The sequence below is a fragment of the Dermacentor albipictus genome, chromosome 10 (assembly GCF_038994185.2).
Source record: "Dermacentor albipictus isolate Rhodes 1998 colony chromosome 10, USDA_Dalb.pri_finalv2, whole genome shotgun sequence".
In the NCBI taxonomy this organism is placed as follows: domain Eukaryota; kingdom Metazoa; phylum Arthropoda; class Arachnida; order Ixodida; family Ixodidae; genus Dermacentor; species Dermacentor albipictus.
The window spans coordinates 32,922,017-32,944,816 of record NC_091830.1 but is presented as its reverse complement, the minus strand read 5'-3'; the positions used below and the strand labels follow the sequence as shown (position 1 = coordinate 32,944,816).

The 22,800-nt window shown below is 47.1% G+C and overlaps 1 protein-coding gene across 1 annotated transcript in view; it reads right to left on the bottom strand.

Moving 5' to 3' along the window:
* The window catches only part of LOC135912238 (uncharacterized), a 593,471-nt gene that overhangs the window by 201,067 nt on the left and 369,604 nt on the right, over positions 1-22,800 (bottom strand). The window lies entirely within an intron of this gene.

The following is a 22,800-nucleotide window of genomic DNA, read 5'->3' as shown; positions in this document are numbered from 1 at the left end:
GCCTAGTCAAGCTTCTGTTGGATGCAGGCCTTCCCGACTGCTCTCTCTTTCTGTTTCCAAGAAAAATAGACCTGATTTGATATAAATGATGCTCAAAAAGTAAGGGCGCCACATCGAAGTGGGTAAATCTTGCTGCTGTTTCGTCTCGGTTGCCCTTCGAGAACGTACTCTATTGCAATAGGAGATGGCGCACGTTGTGAAGTTCACGTGCTGTTTGCGCATCGATGTCCATAATACATTCCCGCGTGATTTCTTGCCATACTCTTGAAGTTCTAAGACATGGGACCTCGTCTAGCTGAAGCCCCTCGAGCTTCTAGCTTTCAAAGATTCATGGACAAAGCCAGCAGCGAACATGAACGCAAGACTACACACTGCTCGGAGCAGCACGCTAGAGGCACCCGTTGAACCTGGGAAGGATTAAGGAATGTTAAAGCAGGTCAGCGAGCTGTTTCTACGCGCCGTCTGCATACATTGCCATAATCCGTGTTAGTACTGCTCGCTGGGAAGCGTAAGGAGAAAGACATTGCGTGTAATGGCTTGAAGCCGTTCTCTTATGGCTTCGACAAAACTCGTGGCAGCCTAGCTCTATTTAAGCTTGCGGTAGATGTGCTCGTTATCTCATTTATGGCTGTGACACACTTCGGCAGCGAAGCCAGCCTTCAGACACCAACAGGCTTGATGCAAAAACATGTTCGCTGCGTGGAGGGCCCCCGAGATTAGCGGGCCCGCCTTAGATTTGCAAATTGCACACGGCAGTGACCCATAACTCTGAGGAGAGCCACGAACTCGGAAATCGCTGTCGCGTGCCAATGTCACTGCCATCGAGGTTCTGCATTAATTGGAGCCAGCTAAAGGTTTCGCGAAGCTGCGAGTTATTTTGTTCGCTTGCACCAGCAATACGTGCAGGTGGCATGTAATACATATACGAGTTAAAGGGGACGTGCAGCATTCCTGCTGACCTATACCTTTAGATTTAACCTGTGTGATTCTTGCACTGCTTTTTAAATTTTTGTAACCCAAGACGCTAGCGCACGCCATACGCCGTAGAATTCAGACGCTGCGAAGTGCTGAAAAAACACAATGACCAGCTGGTTCTGGAGATAATTCAGGCAGCCGAGATTGCCAGACTTCATGGCCACTTAAATGCGCAAAGTCATTATTAATGAACAAAGAATAAGAAAAAGAAGCTACAGAACTGCCGTGTGAAACTTAAAGGGGCACTAAAGGCAAATAATATATCAAAACATAGTGATAGGTTAGTGCTTGAAAATCTTTAAGGCCTCAACATTATTACCTCAACAATTGAGGTAAATGCAGCATATGATTAGGTACTCTCCCGGGACATTCAGGCACTTACCCGATGACGAAATCGCTCCTCAGGTAAATTCTGTCTTTAGTATTCAACTACTCATTGCAGAAAACCTTATTGTATGGTAATATGAGATGAAATAAAATACTACTTGTCCAGTTATATTTCACTTTCAGAAAAAAATGACTAATTGAAGACGCCCTTGACAACGACTCGGGCAGTAGAATGGTTTCGTTTTCGCTCGACTCTGCGCCACCCACTCTTTCGCGTTTCAATAGCTTCGTTACTGAGTAGTGGCGCGCTGGTTTTACTGGCTCACGACACTCGGAAAAACTGCAAGTAGCAAAAAATTCAACTTCCATGTGATGTCGCGTGATGCCCGAACGGTCTACGCCACTTGAACAAACAACAGATGCAGCGGCGAATACACCGCTCTGTCTTGGCTCAGTATCGCCGCCTGTCGGGCGCCATTTTACTCACCGACGGCAGCAAAGGGCGGTGACCATAGAGTTTCTCACTACATTACCTAGAGGGAAATCTGGCGCTGCTGCGCTGTGGTATGCATGGGAATGCCGGTATATTGTGGATTCGGATTGGCATCGTTCTCGTAATGACAGGACGCCTTGAAGACGCGCTTGGCAAGTACCGTTCCGTCTGTCACAATGATTCATTTTCTACTAGAACAGCACATAAAAAGCTGTTTTAGCTTTATTATTACGCGAAAACATGTTTTGTTTAACTATGAGAACTTGTTATTGTGTGTACGACTACGTGTTACATAAAAAGTATCAGTGGGCCGCTAAAGTTGGAGGACAGACGACAAGGTTCACGCTCGCTTTGAAACAGTTGGTTGTCTGTTCTTGCTTTTCTTCCCTTGGTCATGCATCGTGGGTGAGTAAAGATGTAATATGCATGAATGGAAACATTTTATGAAGATTTTACTTTGAGAACGCGTTATTTGCGTAGCCATATCCACGTTTTAGACGAAGCCTCTTACAACATCAGCCAACACGAGCCTCGCAGACACATATACCGTCATTCCCATGACGGCACGGTGCCCCCTTAAGAAACTCCCATAGACGGTGGCGCCAGATTACCCTCTAGGTGTTATAGTGAGAAACTCTATGGCGGTGACAGCGTATGCAACGTTACCTCTCCCCCGGTTGGGTGGCGGGATATTTGAATTGTGATAAAGTTATTCGGACCCTTGAGATGCACTTTTCTCGTAAACTAAGTCTTTTCTTGGCACAAAACAAGCACTGTGAGATTTCTGCAGTGGTATTTAAAGAGTCCACGTCAACCCAGTATTTGGATTTAGTGTCCCCTTAATTGCTGGTAATCATAGCACGTACACATAGCTCTGAGGCTGGTCTCTTCGTTTCCCGGCATCTGAGGCACTTTCGCTCCTGTGTTCTGCGTTCCTGGACCCAACCATAGCAGATGTCAAGTATTCGCTCCAGACATGGGAGCAAAGCGCTTTTGTAACTTAAAGTGTTCATGGGCTGGTTCCAAGCCACACTTTAGTAAAGGTGTACTAAAGGGACGCCCCATCTCGTAAGTCTCCCGACAAAGGCATCTTCCGCTAGTGAGCTTACGGGAAATGGAGAAGACAGAGCATGGGTTGAGAGCGTTTGTGTTTTGTCAGAGAATAAATCTTCGTTTTACAAGGATAGAGGCAGGATTGACGGGAATGAAAGCCGATGTGTTGACAGGTAAAGCAGAAGAATTAGTGATCGCGTTGGTAACAAAGGAATCACTAACCCATCTTAACGTCTCAAGCAGTCAATGACGTCATCATTTAATTTTTCTGGTTGTGTGCCCTATCACTTGGAAGTGAGAGCCCTTGATAACTGGTAAACTGCGTAGGTGGTGACGTTGGTAACGCGGAATCCGAAAGCCTGGGTTCGTATCCTACTTGTGGCCAACCGTTTTTCTATTCAGGTTCATTTTAAATTATTTATAATTTATTTAATTTGGTTGAGAACTACAGATAATTTTCACCATGATGCTCTTCGTGTAATGTTTTGTTGGCTTCTTGTGATTTCACGAGTGAATATCGGGCTCCTCAGTTTCCTTTCTTCTTGTTCATATATCCAGGGTGTTTCATGCTACATAAACCAAGGATTTTAAAAACAGTCCTTAACCGCGGCTAGGTGGAACCAACGACATATGGTTTGCCAGCACGGGGCGCTCCTTAGCTTATTTTTCATATTTCGCATAATTAATTATTTAACTAAGATCAATTAAGCAAAATTTTTATCATTCACGTGAGGGCCAAGAGCGTTTCGCTATGTCGTTAAAGGGATTCAGAAATGACAGATTCAATTTTTTTTGTGGCAACGTACATGCTGGGGGGCGATTCTCCTGGGCGTTTAAAGAAAGCCCACGAAATATGAGATAGAACCCCGTGACTGCGCTCCTTCACTACCGTATCGCAGCGCTCATTGCTGGCATGCCAGTGGTGTGAAGACAATGAACTGACGACGATTTTATCGAAAGACATGTATGTCTACAATTCTGTAGTAGCGAGAACGTGGCGACTGTGGCATAAAGAGAATAAATCGGAAGAAGAAGCTGGCGGGACCACAATCGCCCGACCACGGCGTCATAACGACGATCGTATGACAGCGAATCCATGATTGTTACTGTTTGACGATGACGCAATGATAATGGCATGACAACGTCAACCTAATGGTGACATAATGGCGAAACCACGGTTACGGTGGAATGACAAATAAGCATTGACGTCAATGGAACGATGAAGGTGGTATGACGATGATAGCGTGTCGACAATGGAATGGCGTTAGTGAAATGATAGCAATGGTTAAAGAAAAGTGCGATGACGAGGAATGGCGATGATGGTACGACAAAGTCTGCGTGACTACGATGACGCGACAACGACGGCATAAGCAGAGTCGGATGGCGAAGTTAATGTAAGCAAGCCGGTTGTCGGTGAAGAACAAGGTTTATTGCCGGTGGGACGCTGGTATATGTGGGAGCAGGAGCGTGGCGTCACAGGTAACGATGCCGCGTTGCTGGCAGCTCTGATACAGTTAGAATGACGACAGTGGAGCCCCGCGACGCTATTCCGTCAAGGGTATGACAACGAACGCACGACGCCGCCGCAATAAAGACGATGCAATGACGATGACCGCATTTCAACGGTGTAAGGACAATGCGATGACTACGTGTGCGTGACGATAACGACGTAACGACGACTGTGTCACGAAGCGTCTGTGACGATGATGGCGTGACGACAACGGCTAAATCGCGACCGCGTGACGAGAGTCGGATGACGAAGCTGAGGCGAGTGACGATGGAACTAGCATGACGGCATCACACACGCCGGTGTGACAACGAATGCACGACGAATACATGGCGAGAATGATGCCGCCTTTGTCACGCCGTTGTCTTCGCTGCGTCGTCGTCACACAGTCGCTATCACGCATCCGGTGTATACCATCGACGTCATGCCATCGTTTCTGCCAAGCTTCGACGTTTCTGCCAAGCTTCGATGTCGATGCTTTGCCAAGCATCGACGTCATGCCAAGCTTTTTCATGCGGATTTGATCGGGAATCACCGTCACACGCTCGTCATCCCATTGCGATGATGTCATCATCGTGGTGCTGCCGTCCTTAAACCATCGTAATCCTTTTGGCGTTGTAATCTAATGGTCATCGTGCCGTCGTCGTGACACCGCTGTTTTCCTTCTATTGACGTCATTGCGTCTTCTTTATTGGATTGTGGTCACGGCGCCGCTGTTCTACAGTCGTTGTGGCGACATGCTCGTGTGAAACTTCCGCAAGCCAGTGCCATATATAGTCAAAGTGAGATCACACTGCAGTATATGTCGTATATACCGAAGTAACGGAAATCTCAAAACGAACACTTAAGATGTTAGATATAGATGGACTTCAGAAATATGGTCTGTCGCTACATTGCTCGAATGGTAGTCGCAATACTATTGACAGTCTTCGTCATATGAGTTTGCCCTAATTTTTGGTTATGGGCGCTGAGGAGTTAAATGTTTGTCATTCTGCAAAAACACCGTCGTGTATGTGTGAAAACGAACTTTCCGCACTTCCGGTCCTAGACCTCTCCGGGCGCTGCGTCCATAATTTTGCTTATTTCCAAATAAGCTACATATAGGACAGTTTCTTTATCTGACGCTCCTGTAGAAAGCAATGACATTTAATCTGCGCCTACATTCTGTAAACTTGGGAAAACTTAATAAAGGATTTAATATTATTTATCATTTCTGCTAGTCTACGCTTTTCATTATTCCGAAAATACGAGAACCTTGATAAAGCTTCTACGGAAGTTTCCACGGAAAAATCAGTGGGCGCCTGAAAGTAACAAATACTGCCAAGCAAGCTAGAGACGAGCTGTTGAAGTCAATAAAACAAAGTCAAAGGTGTTTGTGCCAACAAAAATCGATAAAAATATGCACAACCATGTCCCATTGTGCAGAAATTAAACTGAAGTATTACCTCATTATACTAGTTTTATAATAACAATACCTTGTCATATTTAATGTGGCTTTAAAGGTGCAAAATCAATCTTTTTTTATGCAAATTATAACTGACACTTATTACCTGCCACAATAAAAAGGAGTGCTCTATTTGACCCCTTATTCACAAGCGGCACACGAAATTAGAAATTAGAAAGGTTTATGTATTTTACTGTAGGGTCACCGTCTCCTAATCGCTGTCAGGAGCAGTAAATCATTTATGGAGCACCGCAATCACACCAGACGTCTGACAAGTCAACATGAGCATACATGCGTCTGCAGCGTAGGCGGACGCTCACCCATACTGACTCAACAGTTTTCGTAGGCTCTGTACACATTCACATTCACGTGTGCTCACACTCGTCGGTAGTTAATGACGTTCCTACTAAGGCCCACTACTACTGACGGAGTGTCACTCGAGCTCATAATCTCATCAATTACCTGCACCCACTCACGCTTATACTCACTCACTCACTCACTCACTCACTCACTCACTCACTCACTCACTCACTCACTCACTCACTCACTCACTCACTCACTCACTCACTCACTCACTCACTCACTCACTCACTCACTCACTCACTCACTCACTCACTCACTCACTCACTCACTCACTCACTCACTCACTCACTCACTCACTCACTCACTCACTCACTCACTCACTCACTCACTCACTCACTCACTCACTCACTCACTCACTCACTCACTCACTCACTCACTCACTCACTCACTCACTCACTCACTCACTCACTCACTCACTCACTCACTCACTCACTCACTCACTCACTCACTCACTCACTCACTCACTCACTCACTCACTCACTCGAACTCACGCTCGACGACAGCCACTGACGTTGGTATTCTCACATCTGCTCAAAATCACTGTCAGTGACATCTCGTTCAAACTAGCGTTAACCCGGCTCGTACTCACTGTCGTTTCCACTCAGATTGACTCACGCCTTTCTTCACTAACTGTCGCACCATCTCACGCCTGTACAATGAGTGTGGAGCTATTATGAGTCTGGGGGGAGGGCGGGGGCACAAGCACACACACACGCACACATGCTTTCAATATCGTTATTATGCACGTAATGGAAGCTTCATGCAAATTGCGCACCTTTTCCTCACCAGTAATACGAAAAAAAAAACGATAACTGGAAATGTAAAAAAAACAGCATTTTTTCTCTTTATGTCCTTAAAATGTTCGCCTTTCTTGAAATAATGTTTTTCTGCACCCAAAATAAAAGCTTCCGTAGATGTTTGGCCTTAGCGCACACGTCCATGTAAGCATCAGTAGTTCGATCGTCAGCAAAAAAAGCGAGACGAAGCACTTATTTTTTTCTTTTTGCACACATATATCAGTCACCGAAGGTAAGCTCATTTGTCCAGGCAGACGAACGTTACATACGTGACCCAGCTTCAGTGTAGGTGGGAACTTGTTTATCAAAGTTGACCTCGCATTTATTTTTGCTGACTTGTAGAGCATTTCTCTAGCGGGGCCTCTTGGGAAATCAATGTTCTGACTCCTTAACGTCCGAGGAAACTGGTATGGTCTGGTTGGAATATAGAGCTGCTCAATGTGCACTTCGTGTAGGTCGTATTCATGTACTCCGGTGCAATTCCCTCCACCCCCTACCCCCCTTTTTTGCTGCTCTTACAAGTTCGCTCTATGCGATGGAAAGGCGTGCTCCAAAAAGCATTTTAAATTAATGTGTTAGCCGATGTTCTCTCTTCGGCGTGTCAGCACTGGGGTGTAGAGAAATCAAGACCTTCACTTCCTGCGTTGATAGGGTACGGAAATTACCTAGTGTCAAGCAGCAGGCACAGACACCATGAGAACGCCTGTCAAGCATGCAATTTGTTCAGAGGGCAGCGACAACTCACGCTTGAAATCGGCGCAGGCGCGTGTCAGAGATGGCGGACGTTAGAAGCAAGGAGAAGCTAGGCAAGGTTCGAACGCAAATTTTTTTTTTTAGAAAGAAAAGCGCGAATTGAGTGGCATGCCGAACACCATTTAGCTTCTTTTCTAGCACCTATTGTTTCTGAGACGCGCTCGCACGCACATTGAGTATAAATTGCTTTATTGCATACGTGCTGATTGGCAATGCAAGTAACTCGCCCAACAAACAAAACAGAGACACATAGCTACGAGAGCGATCCACGAACCTCAACGCTCGGTAGTCGGGGCTGCGGGCCGTACGCATCGCGGTATTTTCCAATTTGGCATTCCGAAACTCCCACATTAGGTGGCGACACCTTCGGGTTGGGGAAGAAACATCCCCTTCCATGTTTTGACGTTCACGTACTGGCCTAGCACGTGGTTGGGGGTGCGCTTGCGCCTAATTTACCTGTACACACCCTGTGGCAGCTCTAAGTCCGCCTCCCAAAGCCGCCGCGGATGCTCTGCACCGAGGGCAGTACGTGGTTGGGCACGGAGCGCCCAGAGACGACGCCCAGAAAACTTCATAGGGCGCACCTTTCGAGAGGAGAATCACCACAAGCAGCCGAGCACAAAGCCGGGAAACTTCTCTACCGAGTAGAAAGACCGGTGGGTTTCCAGTGGCACTGGGATTCGAACACGGTACCTCTCGCGTGCGAAGCGGATGTTCTATCAGTAGGGCACCACTGCGGTTATCGTTGCTTCATTGCGAGAGCAATTACACAGTCGCTCGAGGCGGGTCCGCGACGTCGTTGCCGCAGTATACCGCGTGGGCAACGATCACGCATGCGCAGTCCGAGGTGGTTGAGTGAATGCGCAGTGTACTGGCGCCGTCGGTGTAGGAGGTTACGGGAAGGGCCGCGAGTGCGTAGAAAATTGTTAGTGGGATTTGAATTCATGTCACGGCGGCAATGAGCGATTGGAAGCCGTAAGCGTGAACAACTGCGCGAACGCGCATCATACGCGCTTGACAACTTGCGCATGGTTGCATGCTCTGCGGAGAAATTGAGACTGGCGGCACGTCTGCGCGCATGTGGGTGTATTTCGGAGGTAAAAATTAAAAATTAAATCATGGGGCTTGACGTGCCAAAACCACTTTCTGATTATGAGGCATGCCGTAGTGGAGGACTCTGAAAATTTCGACCCCCGGAGGTTCTTTAACGTTCGCCTAAATGTACGTACACGGGTGTTTTCGCATTTCGCCCCCATCGAAATGCGGCCGCCGTGGCCAGGAATCGATCCCGCGACCTTGTGCTCAGCAGCCCAACACCATAGCCATTGAGCGACCACGGCGGGTGGAAGTAAAAACAGGCAATAGACTATAGAAGGCAAAGAAGACTTTGGGTACATCAAAAATAACTCGCTCTTGACAATATGGTGCGGTTGGCAGAGAGAAACGGCATGCTGTTGTCACTGTAAGCGAAGTTTTTGTCTTCTTGAGGTCAAGACATCTGTGCGGACGAAATAAACTCTATGCTGGCTACGATGCAATGAAGCATATATTAATTCTTTAGTTGTCCCTAGATGAATAAAAATACTGAATAATTGCACAATATATTAATTGCTACCTTTAGAGTCATAATAGTATTTCACCCCTGGAAAATCTCTGGTTAATTTTCCTGTCTTTCCTTCGCCTTTCTCTCTCTCTAACCTCTGGAAAGTACATTATTCGTTCCTGTAACACCGCATACGTTACGCCTACAGCGCATGGACTACTTCTCCGCGGTACGCGAGAACCACGGAGGTCTATGTACACGGCAACTTCTTGTACCCGCCGATGGCGGCTTAGTGTAAAAGCACTCCTCTATTGTACTTTGGGTGCATTGTAAAGAACCGCAGAAGGTCGAAATTTATTCATAAGCCTCCCATACGGAGTCTTTCACAGCCGACTGTGTGGTTTCGGGACTTTAAACCTTGGATACTTAATTTTACAGGCTTGTTGTGAAGTTCGCCACCTTCAAGCAGTCGTTTCGTCTCCATTAAGTATTTTTTTTTCTGATTTCGGCCACGATGATGACGCAACATTTGCTGGGCCCGAAATAAATCGGTGGTGCACGCAGGCACCAGACGGGGTGGTTCCCTAGTTACGGGACCCATATGTTTCCAGCAGCTCCTGGCCCCTGTCCGTCAGTGCGAGCTGAATCGGTAGGGCGGGGCTGGATAACAAGGTCTTCCATCGCTCAAGGGGTTGGGGATTGGGGGCGTTGGTGGGAAGGGGAGGAGGGGGGGTCTTGAGTTCTGTGCACTCTGCCAAGACGTGCGGCAGGGTGCCCTTTTCTCTTCTGCAAAAAGGACGAGCAGCCTTGGCGTTCATCCCTAGCCTTCTTCGTCAGGAGCTGCTTTAGAAGCCGGTGGTGACGTAGATGTGCCGCTTCTCTGCATACGGTGCGGAATTAATGTTCACACAAAAATACACACATAAAGTCGAAGGCGGTGCTACGCCTCGCTTACCTATTTCGCTCTAAAAGGGCTACCCAATCATAACAACGCCCCGATCAGACCTCGCAAGGACCTTTGACCGCGCATCCCACGAAATAATTTTTCACTATTCTTGGTCATATGAACTATGAACGGGGGGCGTGTCATTTTTGAAAGTGTAAACAATGTCCTATGTAAATCGTACTATGCTTGTCATTGTTAATGGAGGCATTGTGAAATGTGCATGTGTACGAGTTCAACTGTTCGTTTGGGACGATCAACCTTGACCTTTATTTTTGCTGCATACCTCGGACCACTATGCCTCTCTGTCCTAAACAGTGATAAGACAGCTGGTTGCGTACCGCAATCAGCCCAGGATAACGTCCTCGCGTGTGCTGATGATGTCGCTGCACTTCACCCTGACACAGAGAGTGTTCGTGAGGTTGATCAATAATTGAAAATTGCTGAAAGCAAACAGGGTGTCAGATAAACGGGAAGAAGTGCTGTGGTACGTGTTCGACACAGAAATCGTGATAAGAAGTCAAAATATTTCGTAAACGTAAAACGATCTCGGCTGGCCTAGTCAGAATCATGGAGACTGTGACTTGCATAAGGAGACACACATGCAATGCGGAACGAGTAAAAGAATTTGATCATGGAAAAAGCAAGCGGGTTACAAAGTTATGATTTGTGTTTGTTTGCCAGATCTGCGATATGTAATATTTTCCTCCGTATAATGTGTGGTACTTAACGTTCTACATATATCGCGAGACAATGTGCACACTTCACCACGTCTTTTTTGTGTTTGGGCGTCCAGTCAGTGAACTCGCTTCTGTTCATTCAACGATGAAGACCTTCCCCTTACAATTTTTTTTATAGAAAGTCTATGGACAGTCTATAGACATTTGTCTATGAATTCTATAGACTGCCTATAGAAATTTCTTTCGACTATGTATAGACAGTATATAGACTCTCTATAGATTAATGAAAACACGTTTGCGGACAAATGTTTCCAGAATGTATTTAGATAAAAGTATATAGGCTTATACAGTTCTAGCTTTGTAGACTGAAGTCTATGGAATGTCTATAGACAAGTGTCTATAGACAAATGTATATAGAATATCTACAGACACTTCTTTAGATTATTCTATAGACAGTCTATAGACTTATGGCCTTCCATTTTTATAGACTTCTATAAGATATCTGAGTTTATAGATACTGTATAGAGTGTCTGTAGACTAATGAAAATTCACGTTTGCAGACAAAACTCTGCAGAATGCCTATCGACAAAAGTGTATGGGATTATACAGTTCTACTTTTGTTGACGGAAGTCTATTGAATATCTATAGATAGGCTAAAGACATTTACTTATAGACATTTCATAGACTTCAGTCTACAAAAATATTACTGTATGCAGCAGTTTTACTTTTGTAGACTAAACAGAGAGAAGTTGCACAAGGACATCATTGACACAATGCTTCCGATAACCCATGTATTATTCAATAGACAGTGGACGTCAGGACAAAGTGCACTGAAGAGACTTAAAAGGACGCTGCTTAAATCATCGACAAAATCACTTTTCTTTTTCGAGCTGCATAGTAATACTCCTCCTGTGAAAAGCTGGTTTGAATCATCACATCAGTCAAAGAACACATCAGTCAAAGAAATGCTTACTTTGTGAGAAACCGGAAATGATAGAACAGGTTTTCATAGGCTGTTGGGGTCCCATATTATTTTGGATCATCCTCTACCGTACCTAGACTTCCACATTATATGGGAGGCACGTTTGAAAGTGCGGCATGCAGATGTTAATGCACGTCCTCTACACGATAACTTTATCGAGAGTGTCGCATATGTAAAAAATATATACCAGGCACAGTCCGAACCTCGTGAGTAGGTTAATTTAATTGTTATCATGACTAACATGAAACTATTTTAAATAATTTGTGTCTGTCTCATAGCGGTTGTCACACTTTATTTTACCATTTTTTACCTGTTGTAGTAATATTGGAAGCAAAGCGATAAAGAAAAAGATTAAAAGACAAAAAAACATGGATTGCCCTCAGAGGTGGCATTTCTGAATGACAATCTTCAGTAGCGGATTGTTAATTTGTGCTGCTTCGGCAGTTTTTTTTATCATTCTACTTTTCGAATAAATATTTAGAACCGACACTTAAGTGCCACTTAGGCAAGCATGCGAAAAACTAGGGTAGTTATAGAATAATCGATACAGCTGCAGAACGAAAACATAGCGTGCATTTCACCTAAACACCCATTGGGAGAAAATGTGCCATTCCAAAAATAAAATAAATTATAATAATCTTTTCATATGGGTGCATTAGTTCATTCAAACACCATTCTCTAAAAGTGTGAGAAGCTGAGTTACAGACAAAAGAAGAACACCTCTAAGCGAGCAAATTTCCTTATTGTGCCCGCACCTCTACGTTAAATGCTCGACGATGGCGGCCAAAGGGAGGTACGCAATGCTGACGTTCTCAAATAAATAATTATGGTTATGACACACTGGACCTGGCTCCTACTGCTGCTTCAACTCGCTTTGCAGCGATGCGCGTCCCTCTCGTGATTGGGGCCAGGGAAAGCCCGCCCAAGGCGAACGTGTAAGTTGCTCCCGGAGCAATCGCAGTGGCCACGTGACCGATTTTTCAGTCAGCTCTCGCTCACGATTCCAGGTTGAAGGCAACGCCTCCAAGCACTTGATTTCGACCACCCGAAATGTAAGCCGCAGCGCAAGTTCACTCAAGCGCAGTCGGAAGCAATCAGTTGAACGTGCCATTAGTAGGGAAAGCTCGTTTTACAATAATGTGAAAGTTAACCTTAGAGGCTCAAACGTAAACAGTCGGCGATCATCTGCCTGGTTGGGAACATTTGACCCGTTCTTTTTGCGCTGAAACGCATATAAGCGCTCCTAGGCCTCGCACCATCTCACCTGTGAAGAAGGAGCCGGTAGGGCTTTGGCACCTCGAGATTTTAAATAAATTCTTGTTGGATTTTCTCGCTAATTAATTAATGTTATTCTACTTGGTTGTTTAGAAATGTTATTGTTATTTCTTTATTTATCTTCGCAGAATCTTCTGGCCCTAGAAGTTGTTAAAGACCGGGTGGATACATCGTGTTCATACATACAAATTATACAGCAAACGACACCATTACTATAGAAAGGAAAGTACAAGCAAATAATTAGGTAGAAGCGCACTGTAGTCTGAAAAGTGGTCAATGATTGTAGGCTCGAAAGACAGTGTCCTTACTGTAGGCATTAGCGCCGGAAATCTGGTTCAATTTCTAGCTAGCCGGTATAAATGAATCATCGAAGCAGGTTGGTACTGTAAAACATATAATGTATACCATAAGGGGTTCACTGCGGTATGACAAATGCGACAGTATCGACTGAAGTCCACGTTTATGGCTCGGGCGCAATAAAATATATATATATATATATATATATATATATATATATAAATATATATATATTTGAAGTGACATAGACGTGAAATCTTCGTTCGTTAGAGGAAGTTAAGTTCGGAAAGCAAAGGAGAGATCACAGCATTGATTTGTAATTTTATGCTTCCAATGTTTTATTTCATCGGCGATTGCTTTCAGCGCAACCGCAATTTTCGTGCCGTGGAGATCCCTACTGTGCGGCAAACGCTCGCTTACGCGCTGCGGCGTTACGCTTCTGTATTCGGCTGCTCGCACATAGGTGGCAGGGCGGGCGCACTGGCCGTATCCTCGCCCCCCCCCCCCCCCCCCTAAGAACGCGCCCCCGCGATTCAGCTACTTGATTGATTGATTGATTGATTGAATCTTTATTGGTTTATCACATATACATGTGATGGGAGGCGAAGGGAAAAGCCATTCAAGGATGGCTTGAGGGAGTCCTTCGCCCCCACGCTGGAAAGACAACAGCAGAGGCTGTAGGGGTTGGAGGACGAACGTCGGGATGAAAACCACAAACTTGGCAGGGATTTATTCTACATTTTATACAGGGAGGTGAGCGTCAAGTACCAGTCGTACAGACATTACGGGCCGGCAGCAACTCGGACGCTGCGGCCCGCGGCAAGAAGTTAGAGAGAGGTGAATCAGGGAAACAGGGCATGTCCCAGAATGCCCAGGTCTCTCTGGAACGCTTCTTATAAACCCTTCGAGCACTGCAAGTCACGTCATGTTTGACCAATGGAAGAGTCCACTCCGATGACGCCACTCTCAGCCAATGGTAGGCGCCCGAGTCGTGGGGTCACACCTGGCGGCTTGCTGCGGACTTGCCTCGCAGACTGGCAATGCACTTCGAACAATGAGAAGGGGAGGGCTGCACCTGCTTCATTGTCGGATGCCCACCTGCTAATCCCGGCGGCGCACGAACTTGTTGGCACGTAAACTTGTTGCCTTAAACTTGTTTGCTCGGCCGCTTCTCTGGAATGCGCTTTCCTGCTTCTGCATTCCTCAATTAGCTGTGCTGCAATCCGATGTGGTCTGGGGAACTCGAAGTAATCGCAGGAACCAGCTCCATATCTAACAGCTCGTCCTCGCCCCGGTTGTTCTGAATGGCCGGTGAAATCAATTCGCTGGCCATGAGGAACGCTGATAGAAGCTGCAGGGTACTGGGGTCGAGCCACGTTTGACGAACTTCGGGATCCTTGGCCCTGGAGAACAGACGTCAAACAAACAAAACAGCACAGCGCTGCACCACGCGTAAGCGCAGGCTCTTCACCCCTGACTCGCCAGACTATTACTGAGTCAAAATCAACCCTGATCTTTTATTTCCCCAATTTCGACAACAGTTCCAACCACCCTTCCAAACAGCTATCCATTTCTCCTCGATTGCCGACAAGACCAGAGTACTATTGTTGTTGCAAAACAAAAGGGTCGTTGACGATGCAAACAACAAATGAAAACAGCCGAACATAACTTAAGTGGCCTAACTACACGAACAGCATGTTTTCAATCTATCGCAGTGGCGTACCTATCGCACGTAATGGTGCCACTGAACAATCTGGTCAACCTCACAAGTACGTAATCACAAGCGCACTAGCCTTGTGGTCACTAAACAGAACGCGTACTTGCTTTGAAGGCAAACTTATCATTTACGCTTACTCACGTTTCTTCCCTGAAAGTCCTACAGGACACGTGACATAAACGAACAATTAAACTTGCGGGACTTACACACTCCGCAGAACCCTTAAAATAATGCGTCTTAATAACTCGTTCCACGCATACTTATCAGAGAAGTCAGAATACGGCTGCCCTAACACACACGAGCAACCCAGTCATAAATCTGCTTCCTTCCGTCCACACAGGACATGCGCTAATGGAACTAAGAACGCTTCTCAGTGCAAATCATGCACTCACTGAAAATCTACGCGCTTAACCTTACAAAATTCAAAAACACTTAAAAAGAAAGAAGGTTAAATAACACACGCGCTTTACCATAGGCCTCTCAACGATAACCTTGACCTTCAGGTTACTCACACACACAAAAAAAAGCCTATCTACTTATTAATGAGCATCTCGCGAGACTACATGTTTACATAAACCTCATCTTTCAAATCACGGAGCTTCTCAAACGAAAACACAAACAAAGCTCAAACCTTACACATTGAAAGAAATCCTAGTCTCAAATCGCGAAATTTTCCGATGCTCAAAAATAAAACAAGACACTTCATTTCTACGGAAGCGCTCCAGGCCTCCTTTTCCAAACGCTTCCGTCTGACTCATACTTTGAGTCGAACGCGGGGTGGACGTGGTCTGAAAGCTACTCTGGCTGCCGAGAGACAACAAAAGGGCTGATTCACTATCAGCTCCCTCAAGACGTTACGGTCTCCTGCCAATTTGCGTCCTCGCGCCCCGCTTTCAACACAAACTCGATTGACCGCGTCGCTACTCCCCACCTGGTCTCGTCCTGCCACCTTGCGTTTCTTCGAACTGCACGCTGAGCTATGAAAAGAACTACGGAACGACGAGGAGATTAACTGCCTCGTGCCCTTTGTCCGCGTCCGCGCAGAACATTCTTCGCGGTCCCCCTTTGACCTGTGGCTCGAACGTTCTGGATGCGTCAACATCGTCCTAGACGACCGCACCTTCTTCCTCGCGCCCTGCCCTTTTGGGTTTCTCGCCATCTTTGGCGGCGCTACATTAATTACCGACTTTCGGTCTTTACCGCGCTTCTTTTTCCGGCGCTTTCTCTTTGCACTCGCCTTTATGTCGCCTTCTCGTGCCTCGTGCTGGCCGGTACACATTTCGTCGGCCCGGATCGGTCTCTTACCCGCACAGTCTGAGTGATTTACATTTAAATCTACTCTCGCTTTGCCTCGACTGGCGGACAGCCCAACCGACTCTGGCACAATGCAGCAGGCTTTACTCGAGTTAGACAACTCGCACTCTTGCGAACTGCCCTCTGCTACATTGCCCAGCTCACGCTGTGCATCGGCACACAGCCCGTCGGTATCGATCGCTGTCTCACGCGCACAGTCCGAATGATTAACAACGGAATCATCCCTATCTAGGCTATCTAGACTGGCGGAGAGCCGCACCGATCCCTGAACAATGCAGTTGTTCTCTCGTGAGCTACGGAGCTCGCCACCCCGAGAACTATTCTCAACTGCATCGTCCAGCTCGCACTTCACTTCTGCACGCACCTCTGGCCTGACATGGGTGCTCGCTTCTGTCGGGTCAGAAGTACCCTTTTCCTCGCTAGCAACCTCGCTAACATTACCAGCGACGCACACACGCGGTAACTGTGCCAATTTGTTCGCAGCTGGCCTAGCTGTCTCCACAGTCATCTGTTGGCACAGCACCTCGTCGCTCTCCTTGCGGCCTTTAACGGCCTCTGTTGCCACTAAGGCATCGTTAGCAGCTAGCCTTTTCCCTTCACTTATCAATCGGCAGCCAATCTCACAGGCACTAATCTTTTCCTCGGCTTTTGGCGAAAATCTGCTAAACACTTCCACATTCTTTCGCTCTCTACTTCCTACAGACTTCTCAGACAGCCGTTGTCTCTGTGCCAATAACTGATCACAATACTGTATCTCTTTGATCAGTGCTGCCTTCTCTCTCTCATACTTTTCCTCTCGCTCAAGCTTACGTTGATTCTCACGTTCGCGTGCCTCCTCACGTTCGTGACGCTGACACCTAAGAGCAAGTTCTTGAAGCTCCTGCTTCCGTTCATTCTCGCGTTCTTCACGCTTATGCTTACTCCTAAGTTCACGATGCTCTCGCAAACGTACACGACGCGCACGCTCCCGTGGCTCCTGTATCACCTCCCAAGCAAGCTCAATGCTTTTGTCATCATTGCCACTATCGTTAATCGCCTTTATGATAGCTGGCGTTTCCATCCGTTCGTCCGCCTCAACTCCCAAATCGTCGCACACCAAAAACAAGTCTAACCTCGTCAACCTTCTAAGATCCATGGCAGCTGCCCCGACAGGTGGTTAAAACTGTTTTCCTTAATTAATTTGTGCAAACACACAATGCATCAAACTCCCGATTCCCAGAACTATCAAAATTGAACACACAACCTTTGAGTCTGGCGAATCATAAGGAAAAAAACCACGCGCTCACTTACGGTTACAGCACCCTGCCATCCGGTTCATTTGTCCGCTGTTCCCGGTTCCTTCCGGACTCCCTGGGTCGAAGGCTCGCTCCTTCTTCGATACTCCCAGTCTCTTCGGACCTCTTTCGACGAAGGCTCTCTCTTCTTCGCTCTTCCCGGTTCCTTATGATCTCTCTCGACGAAGGTTGATCCGTAGCGCTGCCACCAGCTGATGCGTTCGGAGGCGATCCTACCGCTGCCAACCAGATGTAGGGGTTGGAGGACGGGACTTCGGGATGGAATACCCAAAACTTGGGAGGGTTTATTCTACATTTTATACAGGGAGGTGAGCGTCAAGTACCAGTCGTACAGACATTACGGGCCGGCAGCAACTCGGACGCTGCGGCCCGCGGCAAGAAGTTAGAGAGAGGTGAATCAGGGAAACAGGGCATGTCCCAGAATGCCCAGGTCTCTCTGGAAGGCTTCTTATAAACCCTTCGAGCACTGCAAGTCACGTCATGTTTGACCAATGGAAGAGTCCACTCCGATGACGCCACTCTCAGCCAATGGTAGGCGCCCGAGTCGTGGGGTCACACCTGGCGGCTTGCTGCGGACTTGCCTCGCAGACTGGCAATGCACTTCGAACAATGAGAAGGGGAGGGCTGCACCTGCTTCATTGTCGGATGCCCACCTGCTAATCCCGGCGGCGCACGAACTTGTTGGCACGTAAACTTGTTGCCTTAAACTTGTTTGCTCGGCCGCTTCTCTGGAATGCGCTTTCCTGCTTCTGCATTCCTCAATTAGCTGTGCTGCAATCCGATGTGGTCTGGGGAACTCGAAGTAATCGCAGGAACCAGCTCCATATCTAACAAGGCACACACGTCTTGTTCACATGGTCGTACACTTTTACAAAACATATTAAGCACAACATTGCCATAAACCTGACGGAAGGAGTGTTACGCCTTAGGAGTGTTACGCCTTGTTGGGCGGGTAGCTATGGAGGATGCGAGGTGAGCTAAGCGCGCCCGCACACCGCTAAGCATCCGACGGTTGCCAAAGAGAGAGAGAGAAATTTACTTACAGAAAAGCAGAGAGGTCGGCCTGAGCTATAACTTGCTCTGGCCTGCTACTCTACACTGGGGAAGAGGGACGGGGAGGGAAAGGGCTGATGAATGATGATGGTATAAGGAAGAGATGCGTATATACAAATTCACAGAGTTGTGCACTCTCTAAAGCAAAAAAATTACCGACGATTACGTTACTTCCTAATGCGAAATTTGAGCGCAGCAAATAAGCTGTTTCACCTTTTCGATAGATTGAGGCAAAGAAATCGAGCAACACATGTATGCGCTATCACAGAATTTTTTTTTATTTTTCACACGTATTCCTTTAACAAAGACTCCACTAACAGTTCTTGACAGTCATGAAGGAAGCTTTGTGGTCGGAGAAATAGACTGATATATGTTTGACTTGGTACACCAATGCTTGATTCTCAAAGACGAGATCTATACAAGTGCCTCGCGAGGTTGTCACAGCCGTGGGACGCGTTACGAGCGAGAGGAACGGGATGTTCTCCGGCATAAGTGTTAGGAAATTGCTGTTTGTCTTTATGTCAACATTAAAGTCCCCCACTACTAACATCGGTGTGGATCGATGGACGGTTAATGCGAGTTGCAGGAAGTGCACGACGTCTTTCGTGAGTGCGGTAGCGGACTCACGAAAGCGGTATCAGTCAGTCGCTGCTAGCGCTGGGGGGATGAAAGGGGGGCGGAGCTGGTTATGAGGCCGACGATAACGCCGACGACGACGCGAAACCCAGGAACGGACGCCAAAGAGCCATTTGTGTAGCCAGCCCTCCTCCACAGTCTCTCCTCCTCCCTTCCATCATCCTCCCTCGCCCGGAGAGCCGACAGCGCGCATGCGCGGCGGCGGAGCAGATTCGTCGGCGAGCTACGACGCGAAACCCAGGAACGGACGCCAAAGAGCCATTTGTGTAGCCAGCCCTCCTCCACAGTCTCTCCTCCTCCCTTCCATCATCCTCCCTCGCCCGGAGAGCCGACAGCGCGCATGCGCGGCGGCGGAGCAGCAGATTCGTCGGCGAGCTGGTTACGAGGCCGACGACAACGCCGACAACGCCGACGACGACGACGACGACGCGAAGCCCAGGAACGGACGCCAAAGAGCTGCGCTCTAAAAAGAAAACAGTATAAGTACAGGCATAATTTACCAGGCAAGTAACTTTTCTCGCAGCAATTGGCTACCATTCCCGATGACCGTGCAATAACGGTCGTGCTTGCTCGTAACTACATCACCACGCACGAAGTTCCCTTTCGATCGGGTCTTCCGTGGGCTGTGTGCAACGGCGCTGTACGATGCCATGTAGCTCGGTAGCGCAATAAAGCAAAGTGACTTACCTTGCAGCCCAGCTGCATGCAAATGATTAGCGGCGGCGACGGTGCAGAGACGAGGAAAATCGTGCCACATCAGCATCACTGCATTGCTAAGCAAGCATTCCTATTTATGACTGACGCACAGCAGTGTCAGCTTCTCGATGTACATGCGCATTCTGAAATTTACAGGACGCTTCTGATTCCCAGGAATGGAAGAATATTTTCTGATCCAAGGCGCGCACTGTGGATCTCAAGTATGCTGCGCACACTAGTGTACGCGGCCAACGTAGTTTTGTACTGTTTTGATGGCTGGTAGGCAAAAATACGCTTAGACTCGACATTTTCTCGGAACCTGCACCGCGTAAACATGTTGCCCTACGCGTACAGTATGATTTATTGTTAAAGGAAGCATCTAATACCAGGAAGCAGAATACCAGCACCGACTGCTGCTCATTATAGACGAGAAACATCGCGATTATAATTTGGTATGAATACCTGGATAATGCATGGTATCGGCAGCCTATTTACGTTGAAGTTTGCGCAGGCTTTGGAAGGCAGCCTTTCAGAGGTTGAAGTCAACTTTTCGACGCAGGGCTTGCGAGTTCTCTCCATTGAGCAATCTTTAATAACACATCGTTAAATGGCTGCCGGGTCACTACGGCATCGTCAGAAACTACCTGGCTAATGATGTTGATCGGTGAACACATTAAGGAACATAAACATTCCCCACACCCTTGTCAAGGGGAGACATTAGGAAGCACATTCATTAGCTTGCTCAAACCGACGCGTAAACTTCTTGAAACGCCACGACTATACTCAGAACTGCAGCTTGCACCAAATTAACCCCCCCCCCCCCCCAAGTTGGAGCCGAAAATTTCCTCAAACTTTTCGCGCAGGGATGCAACTTCACTCCGGCGCCTCGCATTAGGCGATCCATTTACTTAAACCTACTAATGGCATAACGTGCCAATGTGTGACTCGTCAACTCTGAGTAGCCAATCGAACACATATTCTGTTTTGGTCATATCTGGGACGTCTTACCCGACATTGTTCGGTCTGCGTTTAACGTAGACCATTTTCGCGAAAAATTCTCAGACCATGACCGTAAGCTTACGATGTAACGTGGACGTTAACTTTAAGTTTGTGAATTCGTCTGGCCTGTGTGACCGATTGTATAACGTTCGCACAGGTGATTGCTCGCTTTTTCTCTACTTTCTTTCACCCTTTGGCCTCCTTTCCTCTGTTTAGGGTAGCAAACCAACACCGCACTGAACAGATTTAAGGCCTCAGCAGTGACACCGTCACGTCACGTGGTGGCAGCATAACAGGCCGGCGGTTTAGTGTCGTGCTGCACTACTACATGAGTTTAGGGTAGCAGTAAATTTATTCGAAGAAGCCTACACGCTATTTGCAATTTTTGATGGGAACAATAATTTGGTGAACATTTCGTGCAGTAAAAACATGCAGATAACTGCAAAATGTGCTTGGGCACCTGTGTATGTGTGATTTCGTGCCTTGAGTGTGCGTGTGAGGGTGCGTGTTTGTGTCGGTGCCTACTTCTATGTGTGCTACATATGTATTTCATATGGGCCTCTATAACGTAAGTCTATTGCATTATGTTTTTATTTCAAGCTCCTGAGGTCAAACGTCGTAACTGCCGACGCAAGTATCAGGCGCCGACCCGCACTGGTGCCTCAACAGCCTAATTGTATGCTCTCCTCGTTTACGGGAGGTCCCGTTTGTTTGCTTTCAAAACGAGTAACATTGCCTACATTTAAGGGTTTTGCTTATCTAATTGGCCGACAATAGGCGAGGAGCGCGCTCAAGTGGAGAACGTTTCGGTGGGCTTTACGTTATAGCGCCCATAGTCTGTATTGACTTTGCCAACAAAATTAGATCATGTGGGGTTTCTCTCGTTGCCCAGTGGATACGTTCGCACGTAGGAATCGCCTGAAATCAAGAGGCTGATCGGCTGGTTTCAACTTGCGCGGATAACGACTGTGTCTGCTCAGAAATTCTGTGCAAGCTTGATGATGCTCATCTGCTGATCCATCGCCACTTACTCCGGCAACATCCAAACCAGCGCGTCGCAAATGGAATGTTTCCACCTCGTGTTCACGGTCGCGACTTGCCTCGTCACACTAGAGCACTACTCAAACTAAGGGTTGGCTTCGTAAACGTGTGCGAAAGTTTATACCGACAAGGACGTGTGGAGAGTCCATCATGTACGTCTTGCGGTTGCTGCGAGGGACTTCCGCACCTGATATTGGAGTGTACCGCTTTCACTGCGCAGTGCAAGTCGCTATTGAGGGAATACCGTTTCCATGATTTGCGGGGTACAACAATCGATGAATGTTTGCAGCCCAGTGGTTGTGCGTCTCGACACGATCAGGCCTATCGCGCTCTTCCACTAGCTATCTACAGTAACTATCTTAGGTTCGCGTTTGCAGATTATTTTCTAATGACAAGACCTCGGGCACTATTTCTTCTAATTTAACATTCTTTAGTAGCGTGACCTGTACTGTGTGTGTCTAGCTTTATTCTTTAAGATTTATCTGCTTGCTCGCTCTTTGTTTTTGCTCCCTTTTTTTCCTATCTTCCATTTCTATGTTTCTGCCTCCTCCTTTCTGAACAGTAGGCAGGCGTTGTCCGCCTTCCGGTGGCAGCTGCTAGCCTGCTTCTCCCTTTCC